The sequence below is a fragment of the Protopterus annectens genome, chromosome 2.part1, assembly GCF_019279795.1.
Source record: "Protopterus annectens isolate FY-2018-M chromosome 2.part1, PAN1.0, whole genome shotgun sequence".
Lineage (NCBI taxonomy): Eukaryota > Metazoa > Chordata > Ceratodontiformes > Protopteridae > Protopterus > Protopterus annectens.
In genome coordinates this window covers 692,414,144-692,435,169 of record NC_056729.1, presented here as the reverse complement: position 1 = coordinate 692,435,169, position 21,026 = coordinate 692,414,144, and positions in this window count along the sequence as shown.

Genomic DNA, 21,026 nt, shown 5'->3' with positions numbered 1-21,026 from the left:
AAATTGCCACGGAAAGCAGAAACATAGATGTTAGAAATACTCATTGGGAAGTTATGCTGCAAAAATGCAGTGTACCCCTACAGGATATAAGAGTGACTATATTATTAGAAAAGGCATGGGATAAGTGCTCATTCTGTGCATGCGGTATATCATTGTCCAGTGGAATTTATTTAAATTACTTCTACCTTGCTTAGTCAAGATGCGAATAATCCAAGGATACCATCTAATGCAAAATGTGATTGCTGTACTAGCACATTGCAATTATGACATGTGCAATGCAATTGTGACTGTGCAAGCCTTCCACTCCCCTAATTTCAATATATACCAGTTATGAGGTTACACAAACTCAGAGAAAATGGTAAATATGTAAAACAAATACAAAACAAATTTTCCCTTTTCAATTCCCTCTCCCCATCACAAACTCAGTGTAGTAAAATGCCTACAAAATATAAAAGTGATGTTACTTCTGTGATGGTGTGCTATGATAAGAAGCCTTGCAATCAACTTCCTATGCAGTGATTAATATTAATAGCAGTGATATATAATATGACTGATACTGAGTACTAAGAAGTCAGTGCAAGCAACAGGCCTTTACTGAAGCAGTATAAAACTGCACGTTAGAGACACTAGTATGGTTCAGAAAAAACACTTCCCAGTACTAAGGGAAAGGAGCATAGTTTTCTAGCTCACAAGTAACGATTTCCAGATTAAGCAAGTACTAAAGGCAACTACAATAAAAGTACTACTAAATAACATTTATTTATTTATTTATTTGACATTTGTTAACCAGGTTAGTCTGACTAAGTATAAACCCTTTTTCAGTGGAGGCCCGGGGAGAAAAGCTCCACAAGAATTACAATATGACTACAGTATTACCAAGTAAAAGTATGAAAGTACAGAAGCATACCATGTGTAACGTAAAGTATAAGAAGCATAACAAAACATGGAACAGAGCATTACAAATATTATACTTGATTACATAGTTTATAACAAGTGAGAAAATAGCATTTTAGTAGTTTATAAACTTATATCTCCTTAAAACAAGCATTTCAAGCAGTACAATCACTGCAAAAAGATAGAAAGAAAAAATAATATAGTATAGGATGGTATGTGCTAGCATTTTGATTTGTTAGTTCTTGATGATGATAGGAGTAAATTTTATGTATATGAGAAAGCCTTAATGGCGCAAGCAAAATAACTAAATGCAAAAAGCTGAAATACAATCTGAATAAAAATAGAAGGACCAGAACAATTTTTTGTAGGTGAGGTCCACTTAACCCCCACACCACCTCCTGATATATTCTCACTCTGAGGTCACTGAATCTTGAAAGTGAAAGAGAGAGAGAGATGCTTTCTTTTGCACAAAAGCCAAGCATTTCTCTTTCACTGCAAGTGAGATTATTTGGGAGGAGAGTTGCAGCCAGGCTGTGAATATGAAATGTTTGAAATGTTAGCACCGTTCTGCAGTTCCTTACAGTCACTTTGCTTTCAGTCAAACTGCATTTTATTTTTTTTTGTATTCAGTCCTTTGACATAGAACTGGCCTGCTACTGATCCATATTGTGCAATTGTAACTGAAAAAAGAAAACAGGATATAGGATACATAGCCGGCTTTAGGCACCAGCAAACCCTGTGGCCACTGGGGGGCCCCGAACCACAACAAGTTATCTTATTTTGATATTTTGTTGCATGTTTTTCAAAAGCTATCTAACAGCATCCCTGTGTATTCAATACACCAGATGGCTAATAATATCTCTCCTGTAAACTTCAAAGATATCTCTAGTTACAGTAACAGTGCTTTGTCAAGTAGCAGACTTCACAATTTCATTAAATGTTTTACCATGAACATAGAGCCCTTGACTTTGCTAAATTCTGCTACTGGGCATTCTGTCCACTAAAACTAATATCATAGCCAGCTTTAGGAACCTGCAATACTCATGGCTGCAGGTGGCTCCCTAATCATCCTTGACTGTATGGGGGCCCCAGAAAGCTTCCGCTGGCTCAGGGTGGAACATGAGAAACAAAGATTTTCTGATTACAAGTTTTATCCAAAACAGAGTTGTGATATGACCCTGTTAATATAAAGCTAATAGTCAGTGAATGAGCACAAGCAAGCTAAGTGCTAGAGGTCGTCAGCCCTGAGTGAACAATCTTTGTACTTACCTTGGATATTAAGAAGAGCTGATGATCTCAATCTTCACAAATGGATTTCTCTTTTAGGGAGTTTTATAAATACTGTTAGAACACCAATTCTAGGCAAAGCCAAAAATAATGGCAGAATAAAGGCTCAGCATCAAAAACATGTTTTGAATATTACTCTAACTGACTTCAAAAATGACTAGAATAGCATGTTTTGCATCAATATGCATTTTTGGAAAATAAGAAGTATAAAACTATGAGGCCTAAATTTATTGACTATCTGTAATCCTAAATGATTTGCCAACAAATCACAATTTTTAGAAGTCACAGAGCAAAAATATGAACCAAAATCAGGGACAGTTTGTGAAATTAGGGACAGTGATAGATATGCATTGCTTCTCAGTGAGATGAATAAAAGTGACTTACCTTTGCTGTTGTTTGACAAGTGCTAAATAAGTCACTGGTCTAGTGCAGGAGTATTAGTGTTGCACAATGTGTTGCTATTTGCTGAAATAAGTGTAAACTAGTATTGTTATGGCTTGACATTGTTGCACTGTATTTAAGAGTAACAAGTTAGCCATAATTTCTTTCACTTACCATCACAAATGTAGACTGTAAACATGACAAATGGCTATCTTTGGTGGTTTGTCAGGAAGAGAATATGTGAAAGCAAGTGTTCATTGCCACTGTGGAGGAGTGGTTAGCACTGCTATTTCACAGTGTTTTGTGCTGCTTGAGTTTTTTTTTTTTTGCTATTTTTTTTTTTTGTGAAGTCTGCATGCCCTTCCTTTCTGTATGTGTGTGTCTATCGATGTCTTCTGGTTAACCCTGGCATCTCAAAAACATGCAGCAGGTGAAATGGAATTCCTCCAGTTCCTGTGAAGGTGAAGTTGGTGTGTGTGTGTGTGTGTGTGTGTGTGTGTGTGTGTGTGTGTGTGTGTGTGTGTGTGTGTGTGTGTGTGTGTGCGCGTGCATGCGTGCATGCATGCGTGCGTCTGTGTAAAAAATATAATTGATTTTTATCTGCGTACATCTGCAGTAATTCCAGGCACTTACATAACTCTGCTGGGTAGCAGTAAAATGAAGTTAACAAGAAATTATCTTTAAAAAATAAAGCATAAAATGCATCACAGAACCTTCAGGCATTTTGACTTCTAGGGGTCTGATGACTCCCACATCCAAGACTGCATAAATGGATTTTGACATGGACTTAGTAGTGGCCTGTGCCCTTAATTGCACATTGCACCCATTCTGAAACCAGTGCTGCTCAGAGGTGTGTACAGAAGGTTGCTGCAGCTTTGGGAGAGGAGAGGGCTTGGAATGGTGTGGCCATTACTTTAATTTTCAACATAATCAAAACCTCGGACTTGTGTTGGGGCTGGGGACAGTATCATCATTGTTTTTTTTTTACTTTTCTCACAGACCTCAAATTTGTGCAAAGAAGGTTCTATAGCTTGGGTAGGTGCAGTGTATTGTCTAGGACCAACACACTGGAACACATTATGTAATCATTATTTTTTCACTTTCCTCACAATCACACATCAAGTAGGTAGGTATACAGCTAGCAGCCTTTGGAGAGTAGAGGTGAAGCATGAAAAAGCATGCTATGCATATGTATAAGAGTAGTCATTTGATGCGTATGATGGTGGCCATTTGAGATTCTGCCTTCAACCCAGCCTTACACCAGAGGACTGCTTAAGCACTGACTTTCTTTTTAAGGGCTAGGAATCCAGGCAGTATTCCAAAATTGGATTTGTGTATCCTCACAAACAATTGCCTTGTTAGCTTGTGAGCTATTGTTTTGTCAACTTTAAACATTAACCCTTGGGCAAAACATATATCTTCCTTGAAAGAAAACAAGAAGATTGAAATTATTTTCTTACTCATGATTTTTGTTCAGGCCACCACTGAATCAAAAGATTGGAAAAATGTTCTAAAATGCACCTCATAGCAAATGTAACCCTATGACTTAATTGAATAGCTCCCTAAGTGGCTATTACTGCCTTGTCCCGGGCAGGTAAACTATGTTGAAAGAATGTAAGGAAAGCTAAAGATGAGCAGCAGCACTGAATTTCTTTCCTTAATCACAAATTTTGTTCAAGCCATCACTGGATGAAAACTTTATTTAAAAAAGAAAGAAAAAGAAAAGAAAAAAAAAAAGAAAAACTTCAAAATTCATGGCAGAGATTATAGAAAGTCATGGCTTCTTTATTTATTTAACATTTGTTTACTGGGAAAGTCCAACTTGGAACGAGTCAATTTTCAGCAGAAGCCTGGAGAGAAATGCTCCAGACACGTCTTTGTAATGTGGGAGGAAACAGGAGCACCTGGAGGAAGCCCACACGAATGCAGAGAGAACATGCAGACGCCACACAGAAGGCACTCCAGTTGAGAATTAAACCTGAGAACCTCTTGCCGTGAGGCGACAATGCAAACTGCTGCACCGCTGTGCCATCTTCTTGAAAATAAAATGAAGAGCAAAGCAAAATGTGATAAAAGGAAGGAAAAAAGTAATGTACATGGTATGCAGACCTGGGATGGGGGAAAATAGAGGGGAGCACTGGAGGATGTGTGGGTGGTTAAACAGTAGACAGTGTCTATGGCACCAGTCCAGTCCTGTACATAGAGTTGTCATAATGTATCATCATTGCAACTAAATACCAGTCACTGTTTAAGTCCCAGTGTGAGATGGGCCAATGTAGTGTAGTACACAGGCCTGTTATAATGTAAGAGCACTGAAGTTACAGTCCGGTCTGTGCATACGACTCCTAAAGCTTTTCAGCATGGCCTATAAGGCTGCTTAGGAGGAATAGCAGTGACAAAGTAATACTTTGAATGGAAGTGTCCAGGGGGCCCACAACATGACATTTGCCAGCGGCCACCAAAATGCTAATGCTTGTACTGATAGGATAACAAACCACTTGCCTAAGGGGGCAAAACACCAGCATGTTTGAACTCTATCCCTCACAGGTGTGACTGAAACCCAGTCATCCAGTAGCCAAAAAAAAAATTGTTCCATTGCACGCTGAAAGACTTTACTGGCAGAATTTATCCCAAATGTCATTCTCAGTAATCTGTACTGCCCGAATGGTCTACCGAATGTGGCTAACAATGAAGATTTTCAATCAAGCAAAATTTGCCAGAATGAACTCTTTGCATCTAAGACAGCACAAACAGTGGTATTTGGCAAGAGGGTAGCAACCTTCTCGACTGTGCGTATAGGATGATGAGGTCTTCTTAATGCTTCATTCAAGTCTCTTGGATCAATACATATTCTGATATCATATGAGCTTTTCTTATGAGCTACCACCATGCAAGATACCCATTCAGTCGGTTCTTCTATTGGACAAATTACTCCTAGCTGCACTATTTTGTCTAGCTTGGCCTTGACTCTGTTCTGCATAGCTACTGGAACTTTCCTTGCTGGTCTGGTGAACCTCTTTGTTAAATGAAAGCAGTCCCATTTTCAAACTGTCTCTGAAGCCTAATAATGACTGCACATGTCTCTTAAATATGTAATACTGCAAGTCATAGCTGTTCCCAGCAGAGTAACATGAAAGCACTTCGAGCTTATTGAGCCTTCGGTTTGAATCTCTTCAACACCATAAGCAACAAGCTTTGCACACTTTGTCAAATCAAGTTGTTCTGCAGCTCTTACTCTAGCAAACATTTCTGGTGACATAACATTGCACTTTGAACCAGTATCTACTTTGAGCTCTGGACTCACATTAATCCGGACAGTGGAAGAGATTTCATTCTTTAGCCATAAATCTACTGCATTGACTGTTTCTCCAAGCACAGACATAAAAAGTATCAACATAAAAAGTAGGGTTGCAACTTTCTAATTGATTTGCCTCTTTGTGTGCTCTCTTATAATAAATTAATATGCCTTGTTTGATTTACAAAAACTTTTGAAATGATTCCATTTATTGCAAGAATGATACTGCTGACCAAAAGCTAAGCACTTTTCCCATTTGGGTTCATGATTAACACCACAATTATGATGGGTCTATATTAGTTCACCTAAATGGTATTCCTGTGAACACCTATCCATCAACCCATAATCAGCAAAAAGTATGTTATTAATTCAATGCATTTACTAAGGGCAATGAAATAGTTGCCTGAAGCACAATGAACCAACTTTTAGTTGACTCGAGCCCACCCAAGTGGGGGGATTCACCCCCCACACACCCCCAACTATATATACCAACTCCGAGATCACACTACAGTGGAGAGAAGGGCAAAGTTCTGTAGTTGTCCATTGTGCTTCGGGCAACTATTTTGTAGACCTTAGTGAATTAAGTGAATCGCTGAAGCAATTTTCACTGATTACAGGTCATTGAATAGGTATTCACTGGAATACCATTTCGGTGACCTAATATGGACCCATGTACAACAACTGGCAATAAAATTAGGTACCGCAGCTAACTTCATTGGTCTATAATTGGTTTTAGAGTTGGGAGCAACCATGAGCCCTTTTTGCTTTACTGAGTATGCTCTGGATTTTACTGGAGTTGGCACACCCTTTGGCCTGTATCTCTTAACCTCGTGCTGCACACTATCTACATTAGCTTTGTCACTGTGGCTTCACAGTAATTCTCATTTGTAAACATACTTGTGTACCTTTCTGTAAGCTCATATATCTGACAAATCACAATGGCCTTGTTTAACATTAAATCACTGCCTCAAAGCAAAATCTTTCTTACTGTGTCACTACTAATACCACACAGAAGTCTGTCTTTTATCAGCTCATATCTCAAATCACCAAATCTGCACGTTTTAGCCTTATTTCTCAAGTGGTTATATATGCTGCAAAATTTCACCAGGCTTTTAATCTCTTGTGTAAAATAAGTGCCTTTACATTGTAACATTCGTTTGGGGGTTACACATTTCTCTAAATTTATGTTTTAAGTATTTAGGGTCTTCCCACGTTTCAGCCAGTATCACAATAAGTTGGTCTTCCCCCTCCCCTGCATACACAACAGGTGCATACACAAATGATCACTCTCCTTCAATAGCTTCTGAATCCGCTAAATTAAGCAGAATAAATGCCTGTGTACATGCATCCTTGTCAGCCTGTATGAAAATATCGTATTCCTGCTCAAACACTCTCCAATTTTCTGCAGTATTGTTATCAAACACAAATGGTGCAGGTCTGCAAAATCATTCTAACACGCCCACAAAATATAGTAAAACACAACGCAATCTTGACCCTTGTAATTATGTATGAACATGCACACACACCAGGTACTTGTAATTAAATTCAAATGCACAATAAACTCTTTGAAAGACTGCACTTTGCTAAATATTCTTTGAAATGACTGTACTTTGTGAAATAACTGCACTGTAATACTGCACACACTTGCCAACACTTTGCATACTTCAGATACTTTGAATAGCTTTAGTTAATGTAGCACATTGTGAATAAAATGTCTGTTTTCCTTTTTTTTATACATTTTATGTGATTTGGATATTGTTTCAAATGTTTTTGCAATTATTTTGAATATTTTTATCAATATGTCGCAGTTTCAGACATTCCTTTTAATAAGAAATTCATTTTGAGCATTCTGAATGCTTTGTTTTATAGCTGTAGTGAAAGAAATCATTTAAGCTAATTTTAGTACCTGGAATTTGTTTCTGACCTGTTTGCGAGTCGTTTGAGCAGTTGGGATGATCCACTTCTGTATATTCCTCCATTTCTAACCATTTGCCTCATGGCTTTGACTCTGGATACCATTCTGACACCCTTGTGTATATTAAGAAGATGATGAGGTGTGAGTGTTCATTTAAGTAGTTTATTGCATACAAACGCATCAGGATGGATGCCAGGAATATTGAACTTAAATGAATTATCTAACTCACTACTACATACTTGCATTATATCACTCTGGATGCTCAATCAAAATGTCACTCTTGCTTGCATGTGCTGAGTAGTTATATACACATGTCAACTGACTGGAAAGCTTCATAGGGATATATCACACACTCCAATCTACACCAATAACACCTCCAACATTTGCTATCTACCTGAGGAACAGTTCTTTGGAGTCTGTTTGGGGTATAAAAATATGTATGCAAACAATTTTAAGCAAAAATTCTAAATCGTCTAGACTTTGTTGCATATTTGGGAGCCATACATATGTCTTCCCATTTTTTCCCTGGTAAATTGCTTATCACATCTCTCGTCCCAAATGTTTCTAACCTCCTCTGATTGATTCCTTTAGTTATTGTGCAATATTTTATATGCCCTACTAATTATCCCTTTGTTAACAGCAGCTTCTGTTCTAGCTTCAACTAAAAACTGTAGCAGAGCCGGTCTTTCACTTAGAATTCTCCCATCCCTTTCTCTTTGCCTATAATCTGATATCAATCAAAGGCAGTCTTTGGCCTGCATTCCAAATGTCTTCTTGGTGTCTTCCCATTCTATTTCCCTCTAGTAATTTGTTCCCAATACCTTGGTTCCTTTGCCATTTTTCTCCAGTTAATTCCACCCCCATCTTGCCCATTCTCTGTACCCCTAATTCAGTCATCCCTATCAGGAAACATTTCCTTCCTCCATTCTTTTGCTGGCTTAGTTCTGAGAATACCTTCTGCTACTTTATGAATATAATATTCTATATGGCTGTTGTTATTCTGCTTAAGGATCTGTATCCAAAATCCCTGTCTCTCTCCTTATTTCTTGAATTTCTCCTCTGTTTCATCATTATCATGATCACCCCTTTCTACTTTGAATTATAGCTTTCTGCTTTTTGTTATATATATGAGCCTAAACTGTGTAACCCTAAAATATCCCTTCAAATCAGATAATCCTAAACCACCTTGCTCTATTGGGAAAGATCATCTTATGTCACTTGACCCTTGCCCTCTTCCCCTCCCAGATAAATTCCTTCAGATCTTTGTTAAATCTCATCCACAACTTCTCCTGTGTTTGATAAAAATGTACTTGACAGTTATATAAAAACGTCAACAGTATTTTCAGTATTTTACATGTGAATGCTGGTAGGTGAAACTGAAAGCATCTAAACAGGCAAGTGATTTAGGTAAAGACAAGTAAGACTGCAAGTGCATTACTGAAAATCTTTCATTAAATTAATGGTTTCCTCAAAGGAAACATCTTCAAGTGGGGAACTTGAAGTGAGGGATTTGTCATCATCTGTTTTAGGGCCCATTGATGAGGAACTCTCTGACCTGAATTAGGAAATTAATCATCATCATCTTTGTCTGAATCAGAAGGAGAAAGAGTTTGTTTTTTCACCTCTTGTCTTTGAATTCACTGAGCCAGAAATTGAAGGTTTAGGTTCAGACTGCATCATTTTTTTTTACAGGGTGGCAATACTCCTGCATTATGTTTGTGTATTTGATAAATGCACAAAAAGCCTCAGCTTTCTGGTCATTGATGCCAGAACCCTCCCCAAAATGACCGTTCTTTAGGTGACCAGGTACCAGGCATTCACTGTCTGTAGAGTCAAAATGAAAGTCAGCATTTGTTCCAATGTTGGCCAGCTTCTGGATATCTACATATTATAGCTAGAAAAGCATATACAGTCCCTGTTGCCACAACAACTTCAAACAAGATAAAGGAGGGGGGATGATACGTTGGGGAGGGATTTTATTTCCCACACTTAAAATGTTTCTGCAGCAGATGTTATCCATAGCATTTTACCAGGATATTAGGCAGTCTGTTCCAAACTGCTTCTACTCCTGTCAGTTTTAAGCTAAAAATGTAAGTGGAAGGGAGACCAGAGGAGACAGAGTCAGCTTCAGCTTCTGATACGCATGGATGAACCAGAGCTCTTACAGATGGAGCGGGAGGGTCTTCACTTAATATGGGAAGCCTAGCGCTTGATGTCTGCCCTGCAAAAGCTTTGTATTATTTATATATTTTTTAAGATTTAGATGGAGGTTATCTGTGTTGCTTCTCCTTATGTAAATACTTTGTTTCTTTTCTACCTTTTAACAGAGGAAGCAGATGCTGACTAGAGAAAAAATACCCACTGTCTAATAATGTTTGCGCTCAATAAAAGCATGCACACTTTTAGCTCTCTTACATAAGACTTTTTTAAATTAAAATTTGTATAATGAAGGCATGTTTCATTATCATGCTCTTCCCCAACACTGTTAGAGAATATTCTCAGATGGATTTGATGACTACAAGGTCATTTACTGGTGCCATTCTCAGAAAGCATCACTAGTCAAATCCAGTTAAAACAAGAAAATCGCTGACTTTTAAGATGAAAATCTTAAAACCTATACTTTACATTTCTGTCAAACAATCAAGGCCGAGCAGCAACTGAGTAATTCTCAAACAAGTGAAATGACCCAATGATCATTCTAAGAAAGGCAAACATGATACTCCCCTTTGTAGATCACCTGCCCCCTAGTGGCCATGGTGCAACATTTCAGTCACATACCCTATGGATTTGTTTGTACTGAAAAGATTTGTTTGGAAGGCAGTTATACAGCTCCAGCTTACTTAAAGTCATTCATATATGTGCAGTTTCCTGCAGCAATGATCCTATTGTACATTTGATGAATAACTGTATGAAAAATGAAAGCCCATAACTAATGCTGTATAAGGCATTTATTGTGGAATGCCTGGGATGAGCAGACATATTTTGGGGTATCCAGATCTTAAAGGTAACTCTTACCTGCTGGGTCTTAACACTGGGAAGGCTACATTTAGATGACCTGTTATCTAAGTTAACAGCTCCATTGAAAGCAGCTCTCAGCCAGTCAGAATTCGGTTTCATATACTATGCATTTCATAATTATTATTACCCACTTCTAACTATTTGGATAACTGATGAAATTAAGATAAGTTTTTGATGTTCATAGGTTCATAGGTAGGTAGGTACTAGGCTATCAGCCCTGGGGCCTATACAAGCCCAGCCAAAAAGGTACCCTGGCTTTTGCCACCCAAGAAAATTATTTTCCTGTGCCACTGTCGAGCAGAGCCACAGAGGTGATCCCCGGGGTGAATTTCCTATTTCCCATCCAATCATCAAGATTTTCCTTGAAGAGTGCTAATGAGGAGCTTTGTTTGATATAGATAGGAAGTTTATTCCAGAGTATGGGAAGTCTCTGGGACAGGAATCTATCCCTCCGGCATGTTCTGTTTATTGTGGTGACAAGGTTTAGGTCCCTAGAGCATGTAGCTCAGAGGGATTGGGATTTCTTTAAGTGGAGCATGTCCAACAGCTCTGGGTTTGACATAGCTTTGTATGTTAAGCAGAGATCACCTCTGAGTAGGCAATATGCGACGGAGTAAAGCTGGAGTTTTTTGAGACGGTTCATGAGGGCATCTGTTTGAGGCCAGTAATCCTCTTTGTGAGGTGTTTCTGTGGCCTTTCCAGTTGTTGTAGATGTCTTTTGAAGTACATACCAAAAGGGACGTTGTACCCTATAATGGGTCTAATGAGTGATGAGTAGAGGGGAACAATTATCTCTTTTTTTCAGGATAAGAAACCTTTTGTGATGAGTGTGAAACATAGAAGGATTTCCTGACTACTGTGGCAATGTGATTATGAAAGGAGAGACTACTGTCCACCTGTGTCCCAAGGTCTCTTATCACACTTTTGATGTTAAGTATACTACCACCTATGTTGTAGTTCATGGGTACAGAGTTTTTACCAAAGGGGATGACAATGCACTTTTTGGCACTGGGCTTGAGGCCATGGCTTTGACACCATCTGTCTCAGTGAGGCCCTTTTGTAGGATGCCCACATCGTTAGGAGTTTCGATTATGGCTCCTAGTTTGCAGTCATCTGCAAACTTTGTTAGCCAAAGACCTTCTGTGTTAGCCTGTACTTCAGAGAAGTAGATACCAAACAGGGGAGGACTCAGGACTGAACCCTGTGGTACTCCACTTGTCACTGGTCTGAAGTCGGATTTGGAGTCTGCTACTTTCACAGTGTGGGTTCTGTCAGTGAGCCAGTTGGCAACCCATCTTGTGACATAGGGATTTATACCTAGTTTAGTGATTTTATCTATAATTCCAGAGTGGGGGATGGTGTCGAAAGCCTTGGCAAGATCTAGATAGGCTGTGTGAACCACCTTACCCTTGTCTACAGCTTTGGTGACTGCTTCAAAGAAGTCTATTAGGTTTAAAAGACATGATCTGCCTTTTACAAACCCGAACTGGGTGGGATCCAGAGTTTAGAGATTACCAATGTCTTTGTTTATAAGTTCCATGATGATACATTCCATGGCGTTGCAGACCAGGCTCATCAGGCTAATGGGGTGGTAGTTCCCGGGGTCCATGGTGGCTCCCCCCATGTGGAGTGGGATAACCGTCACTGTGTGCCATTCAGCAGGCACAAAGCTTGAGGTGAGGCTATGACTGAACATGGTACTTAGGTGGGGTGCCAGTTTGTTCTGTAATTCGTGTAGAACACAGCCTGGGATGTTGTCTGGTCCCATGGATGCTGTGTTCTTGGCTTTGGAGAGTGTGGTTTTTACCTGTGCAGCTGTGATTGCAGGAACTTTGCATTCTTCTGGTATAGAGATGGGCTCTTTAGGGGGTGAGAGGGGGGTAAAGTTAGCACTGAACCTATCTGCCAGGATGTTGGCAATATCATTTGGGTCTGTATATTTAGTGCCATTGTGCTGTAATTCAGAGCAGATCTGAGTGTTACCATTGAGATTCTTGACATAGCTATAGAATGCTTCATGATTGTCTTTAGAATCAGTGGCGATTTTGTTTTTGTAACTAGCTTTGGAGGATTTAATCAGGGATCACAACTTCTTACTGAGGCTGACCAGACAGCTCCTCCACTCATGGGATTTTACTCTCTTTTGCAACAGTTTCTTCCTTCTGTTGTACAGTTTGTTTATGGCAGGGGACCACCAGATTGGCTTCTTTTTTTTGGAGGATAGCATCTTGGTTCTGTTTGGGATAGCACGATCCATGCACTCATGTAAGTGCTTATAAAGTGCAATTGTGTATGATTTAGTAGTCGTAATTGCATTGTCCATCTGCATGGGTGTCGTGAAGTTCACCACTTCTGTCTTAAGAAGCATGAAGTTGGCTTTGGATAAGTTTTTTACCATGGTTTCCTTAACGGGGGGTGGGGGCAGGATGTTGATATCTAGGGTAATTAGCTTATGGTCGGATTGGACCAATGAGGCGTTGACTTCAGGTGTGGAACACCGATCACTCATGTTGGTAATGACTAGATCTAAGATATTGTTGCCCCTGGTGGGGGTGTAGATAAGTTTATTTTCATACGTATGCCACTTTTATCTCATCACTAGCCTTATTCATAGCCCGGTCACTCAGTGTTAGACTTCCCAAATGATTGTAAAATATAATCAGAAATATTTTAACAAATCCATTTCTAAATCTAATGCAATTAATATTAAAGAGCTCTAATTTATGAAATATGTTTATGGAGAATATGTGTAATTGTTCATCAGAGAATGTGTAAATAATGTCATGGTAAGCAGCCTTATTCATAGCCCATGGTCCTTTTTCCTTTACTTATTTTCATACGTATGCCACTTTTATCTTATCACTAGCCTTATTCATAGCCCATGGTCCTTTTTCCTTTACTTATTTTCATACGAATGCCACTTTTATCTTATCACTAGCCTTATTCATAGCCCGTGGTCCTTTTTCCTTTACTTATTTTCATACGAATGCCACTTTTATCTCATCACTAGCCTTATTCATAGCCCGTGGTCCTTTTTCCTTTACTTATTTTCATACGAATGCCACTTTTATCTCATCACTAGCCTTATTCATAGCCCGTGGTCCTTTTTCCTTTACTTATTTTCATACGTATGCCACTTTTATCTCATCACTATTCACCTTCCATAGATTAGAAGTCACCTGTTAATGTTAATATAACTCACCAGACATTCTGAGTTGCCTTTAGAGCCTAGGACAAGGGCTTTCAGTCCACATTTGCAGCAAACTGCAGTCAACATTTGAGCAAAAGAGACTAAATACAATAGAAGGGGACTGGGAGTGGGAGAAATAAGGCAGTGAGGGAGGGTTTATTTTGGGGGAAGTAAAATATGCAGTGAGTCCAGTTCCTGTTGCCTTTTTATCACATATGAAGCCCACACTCATGATTAACAAAGTCAGTACTTTCACCTATCGTGTTACATAGAGCACTTGCAATAGTTTTGGCATTACAGGGGAAATCTTGTGTTGAGCACATTTAAAATGGTTTTGCACTTTTCTGTACAAACAGTAACAATGTCTTCTGCTATTATGTCCTACTTACAAATCCTGTGTGAACAAATCACAAAAAGATGTAGGTCAACGTCTAACTGGGGAACGTGGTAATTGTACGAACTGTGATTAAATGCATCGCAGTTTGTTGCATTCTTGGAAACAGAGCATAGTAAAAGTCTTGCTTTCCCAAAATAATCTTTTTCTTCTCAGATTTCAGCAGAAAGAGTATTTACATTACTTTGAAATGTGTCAGCCTCAGACTTCTTTTTAATAGAAAGAAAGTAGAGGATTCAGATTTCCCAAATGATTGATATGACTAGCTTTAACCTTATGGGAAAAAGTGTTTGATATTCTTTCTTCCAGATAACTATCTTACTTCAGGAAGATAGTATGTTCATTTCTGTGCACTCACAAAGTGTGATTCAAGGTATTGTAGTTCAGCTAATTATCATGCACTTATCCAGTTTGTATTATACAAAGGTTATTTATGGCAGCCATATTGGGTCTTCAGTTCTGTCATTACTATCCTATAAACATCCAAGACCCTCAAGACCATCAAATCACCTCTTGCTAAACATCTTTAGAAATAAAAGATATGCTTGAAAGCACACATTCTGCCTGGCTAATCCCTTCTCGTATAATAAACTTCCATGTTGTGTCCTGTCTTGAGTGCCTATCTCCAGGCCTAAAGGAGAGCTTGAGATAATACATCCTGCTGGCAGGCACTGCAGCTGTAGCAGCAGAACTAGTAAGGGTAATACAGCTAACATCCAACATAGTCTTTTTTCACTTTCTTAGCTTCTTTTGAAACAACAGGCAATTTCTTTATTCTTACTACTGCAGACCTGCTAATAACTTGTAGTGCTGATATAATGAGACATTTCAGACATGAATTAACAGTCTAATTTCTGTTTAATACAATGTGTTGTAAATGGCTAGAGCATCTCCTGCACTAGTTATAGGTGCACATGGGCCCTCAGCCTCCTTGCTTACTTTCATGGTTCTTCCATAACAATCCTTTTAGCCTGTACCGTCATGATTTTTGCATCTTGCCTTATTCTGTTGAGTTTCTATCAATACAAACTCATTAGTTTTTATTTTTAGCTCTACCCTTTCATAGTTATGTTTCCCTGATTTCAACTGCCTCTGTAGCATACAACAGTTTTTCAACATTCTTTCTGCACTATCAGATAGTCTTTCAGATCTTCCAGTTAATTATTTTTACTGTACATGTTAACACTTTGGACTACCCATTAACCATAACTGTAATTAATTACATAAACAAGCAAATACATATGTAAACAAATGAGTTCTGCATTTAGCTATGGTATAAGGGTAATTGAAGGGTTTTGCTATACTATGCCATTTAAAGCAAAAATTGTCTAGGCAGTTTACACTTACCGTAGACCAAAAGTCAATATTCACAATGTGTTGGCCTGCAGACAGTAAGTAAGTTGGTAGCTGCCCTTATATATTTAGCGATTTGTATTATGTTGTTGAACAGCGAACGTTTTATATTGATACGTTCCCATTTCCTTCTTAGGTAACATCAATGTAATGCTTACACTGGGTCTATATCAGAACATCGAAGTTACAAAATAGAGAACAACCTAAAGGCTGAAAATGCCAGACCTCGAACTCGCTACTGTGGGGGGCTGCACCCCCACCCCCCACTAAATATAAATATACCAACTCCAAGATCGCACTACAGTGTGGAAAGGGCAAATATTCCGATCTTCACTGTGCTGCAATCTCACAAAAAGCATATCGAGGTCCGGCATTTTCTGCCTTTAGGCTGTTCAACATTCTCACTTTTCGTTGCCGTGATAGGGACTCCTTACAGGGGCCACTGCTCTCTAGATCTTTGGCATTTTCTGCCTTTAGGCTGTTCGACATTTTCACTTTTCAGTGTCGTGATAGGGACCCCTTACACTGGCCACTGCTCTCTAGATCTTCATTCTTATCTCTGACATGACTTCTTCCTAAAAGTGCAAAAACCTGCTGGTGGCAACTTATGTAACCAATGTCTGGGACATTGGTGCAGTGATCTACCGATGGGTGACTGGAGTGTAAACTCTAAACAGATTAGCTGCCATGAACATAACAAAAATCAGTACTGAAATCTATAAAACTACAATATCTTATTGAGGTGAATGCCTGATTAGACTTCCTCAGGGAATCTGACACAAGGCCAGAGGGGCTGCCTAATAAAATTGGAACTGTTTTGTAATCAATAGTCAAAACTATAATCACAATCAGTGACATCAATTAAATTATATGTGTGTGTGTGTGTATATATATATACACACACACACACATGCACACATGCACACACGCACACACGCACACACGCACACACGCACTCACACACACACACACACACACACACACACACACACACACACACACACACACACACACACACACACATTTCTGTTTCAGAGAATTTTATCTTTTACTTTGTTTATAAAGTTGAATTTGATACTCCAGTCATTTGTTTCTATTATTTATCATGGTTTTCACTACAGAAAACTACAGTATTAGTGTATTTTTATCTGTATGACTATGTGCTGCATACACCCAAGTTGTCTAAAAATGAACAAAGTACATTTGCTGCTTACTTCTGTGCCTTCCTACAGTTTACTTTCTGATAAGAAGAAATCAAACTATAACACAAATCCATGTCACCAAGTTTATCTAAAGGAACAAATAGTCTTTAGTCATCTGGTGGCGTTGTGATTCTTCTCCCACGTTTAGAACAAAGAGTGTGGGAGGGAGTGGAGGGAAAGAAATGAGACTATTGATAAAAATTATTGAAAAACAGTGTTTCTAATTCACCACTGAAGAATGAAAAACAACATGTTAAAATGCTTATTTTAAAACAATTAAGTTACATTTTCCCAGATTAACAGTCTTTCTTTAAGGATGATAATTAAAATTTATTATTTCAATTTAGCCAGCCAAAAAACTCATTTGATTCCTGAAAGCCCCATTTTGGCATACTGAATATAGCAGAGACAAAACGCTTTCTTTATAGTGCTAAAACCACAGAAGATTCCATAGTGCAGTCCACTGTAATAGCTGTATACTAATGCCCTTTGTAAAAGGCTGCCTGAACGTTTCAGTTTTGGTTCAACATAAAATAGCAATATAGGAGAATGCAGCACTGGGTTTCAATTGTTAAACTCTAAGCCATTAATCAACAGGAGAAATACTTAGATATGAAGTACCTAGAACCATGAGAAATCAATGTTGAAGTTTTCATAATGTTTCTAGCATACTGGCAATCCTGATAAAGAATAAGGGAGTAAGGTGAACTAACATGTAAGCCTACCTCTAATACCTGATGAGCATAGCACCTATAATTCCATTGACGTCTTGAACACCTATCTGACCAACTTATTTCTATTTACCTGGACAATGGCTGAGACTAAGCTCCTTGCATTTCTTCTTTTGTGAGTGTCAGGGGTATCACAGCCATATCCAGGCCTCTTATAATCCTACCAAGTTACCTTCATAATAGAAAATGGACAGATTATAAATAATATGGCGATCTATTATAGCAATAACCCACGCCTGGGTGTGGGTAATGCTGGATTTACCCACGGTTCATAGGTTCATAGATTAGTACTAAGCTAACTGCCCTTGCGAGCCATTTTAAGCTTAGCCAATTATCCCTTGTGAGATTCAAACCCTGCACCTTGTGTTTGTAAGGCAAACACCTTAACCATTAGGCCACCCTCCCAACCCGAGGGACCAAACAAAGCCAACCGTGGGTAAATACAGCATTACCCACACCCAGAAGTGGGTTATTGCTATTATACCATGACATTATTTAAGAAAAGAAACTATTACTTTTCTTAAATAATGGCATAGTATAATGCCTGTTTACTGCCCTTCCGCAGATGTCTGGCATCCGCGGCAGTTCTGATGTACTGCGTGCCTGCGCAGTACATCAGAGCTGTGGGCAAAAGCAACGGAGGAAGCAAGATCTCCGTTGCTTTTTTTTACTGTTTTCACTATGTTAAATGGGTTTAACATAGCAAGACAGTTTTAAAATAAGCAATGGAAATGTCCGTTGCTTATTTTAAAACTGTCTCGCTATGTTAAACCCATTTAACATAGCGAAACAGTAAAAAAAGCAACGGAGATCTTGCTTTCTCCGTTTTTAAAACCTGTCTCGCTATGTTAAATGGGTTTAGCATAGCGAGACAGCTTTAAAATAAGCAACGGAGATCTCCGTTGCTTATTTTAAAGCTGTCTCGCTATGTTAAACCCATTTAACATAGCGATACAGTGTTTTAAAAGTAGAGTTATACTAATGGAAAAAAGTCCGGGCGACCGGACCTTTTTCCATTAGTATAACTCGATTTACAATGTGTACGCTGGCCAATCAGCGTGCACGTTTTGGGGGGGGTCATGGTATAATATAGCAATAACCCATGCCTGGGTGTGGGTAATGCTGGATTTACCCACGGTTGGCATGGTTTGGTCCCGAGGGCGAAGCCCGAGGGACCAAACAAAGCCAACCATAGGTAAATACAGCATTACCCACACCCAGAAGCGGGTTATTGCTATTATACCATGACATTATTTAAGAAAAGAAACTATTACTTTTCTTAAATAATGGCATAGTATAATGCCTGTTTACTGCCCTTCCGCAGATGTCTGGCATCCGCGGCAGTTCTGATGTACTGCGTGCCTGCGCAGTACATCAGAGTTGAGCAAAAGCAACGGAGAAAGCAAGATCTCCGTTGCTTTTTTTTTACTGTTTTTGCTATGTTAAATGGGTTTAACATAGCGAGACAGTTTTAAAATAAGCAACGGAGATGTCCTTTGCTTATTTTAAAACTGTCAAAAATGAACTGTGTATCAGAACAACGAAAAAACGAATGAAGATAAGAACTTCAGAGACCACGAAGAGACAGTACTTTTTAGCGCTTTCTTTCACGTTTAATGTAGTGAACTTCTTCAGAAAAAGAAGAGACTTCCCATACTCTTCTTTTATAATTACAATAAAGGAAATGATGTCATTAAGTTAATTAATCACTTTAAATCGTGAAACCTATATACATAAAATGTTTAAAACATCTTTGTGTGTGTATGATGTCATCTTTTAAATCCATATTAATTAAATATGACAAAGTTTCTGAGTGTGTTTTATGAATTACTTGTGTGTATGTATATATTTGTTTCGTATGGGCTTAACAAAATTCACCAACCTTCTTTCTTGTAAATTTTTTGTTTATTTTAAAACTGTCTCGCTATGTTAAACCCATTTAACATAGCGAAACAGTAAAAAAAGCAACGGAGATCTTGCTTTCTACGTTGCTTTTTTTTTAAAACCTGCCTCGCTAAGTTAAATGGGTTTAGCATAGCGAGATAGCTTTAAAATAAGCAACGGAGATCTCCGTTGCTTATTTTAAAGCTGTCTCGCTATGTTAAACCCATTTAACATAGCGAGACAGTGTTTTAAAAGTAGAGTTATACTAATGGAAAAAAGTCCGGGCGACCGGACCTTTTTCCATTAGTATAACTCGATTTACAATGTGCACGCTGGCCAATCAGCATGCACGTTTTGGGGGGGGGTCATGGTATAATAACTGTTAACTGTACTTATAATTTATTAACATCAAAAGAATGACTTAAGGCTAGGCTTTGGATAGTTCAAAACCTTAAGATATTTATGTAAAAACCTCTGTCCAATAAAAGCAGCTACATTAGTTCAATGTAATGTTTAGAGGAGGATTAACATAGTTCTTAGGCTTTTGTTAATTGTTATACTTGGATCAGCGATCATTGCCTCTCTTGGTTCCTAGTAAGTTGTCCTTTTTTCCTGCCGTAGACTCTATTGTGTGTACATGGTGCATTAGTAACCACATACCATTAACGTTCGTAGTAACCAGTAAAACATTCTTCCACTGACTATTTGAATGCTTGACATGGGTGCTAGAAGATGATGAAAGGTGCAAAGGTCACAGAGTGAGATGAAAAAAATACAGCTTTATCTGATATATTTTTAATTCACTACACAGCCCCACAGTGAAATCATATTTATGATATGGTCAATATGTAACACCTTGAAATATTAAAAATGGATTGACACAGAGATAGATTTCACACAGAAGTTCTACAAATCAAGGTGTGGTGCAAATCTTTTTCTAACAGTAGTAATGACAGTACTGTTGCTATATAGTTTGTCATTCTGAATCTCCGTTTCTTTACTTTATTCAAAACATCTGTCAGTGAACTATGTCATTTATTAAATTATGTAACTGAAATACATGGGGAAAATTTAGAAATGAGGATTCAAAATAATATCACAGTCTTTTTTAAGTAAATTGAGGCTATACATGTGATAATGATTTCCTTTTGTTTAGCCTGATGTTACTCTTTAGCTGTAATTGTGATTACAGCTACCTTCGTATAATTAGTGACCTATGCCATATGCCACATGTATACATACAGCAAAAAAGTAACATAATGCTGATATACCTGCCACATGTTGCAAACAGAAGTAATCCCAACGTGGAAGTCTCTGGGACTGGAATCTATCCCTCCAGCAGAAAGGAGGATTCAAAATAATATCACAGTCTTTTTTAAGTAAATTGAGGCTATACATGTGATAATGATTTCCTTTTGTTTAGCCTGATGTTACTCTTTAGCTGTAATTGTGATTACAGCTACCTTCGTATAATTAGTGACC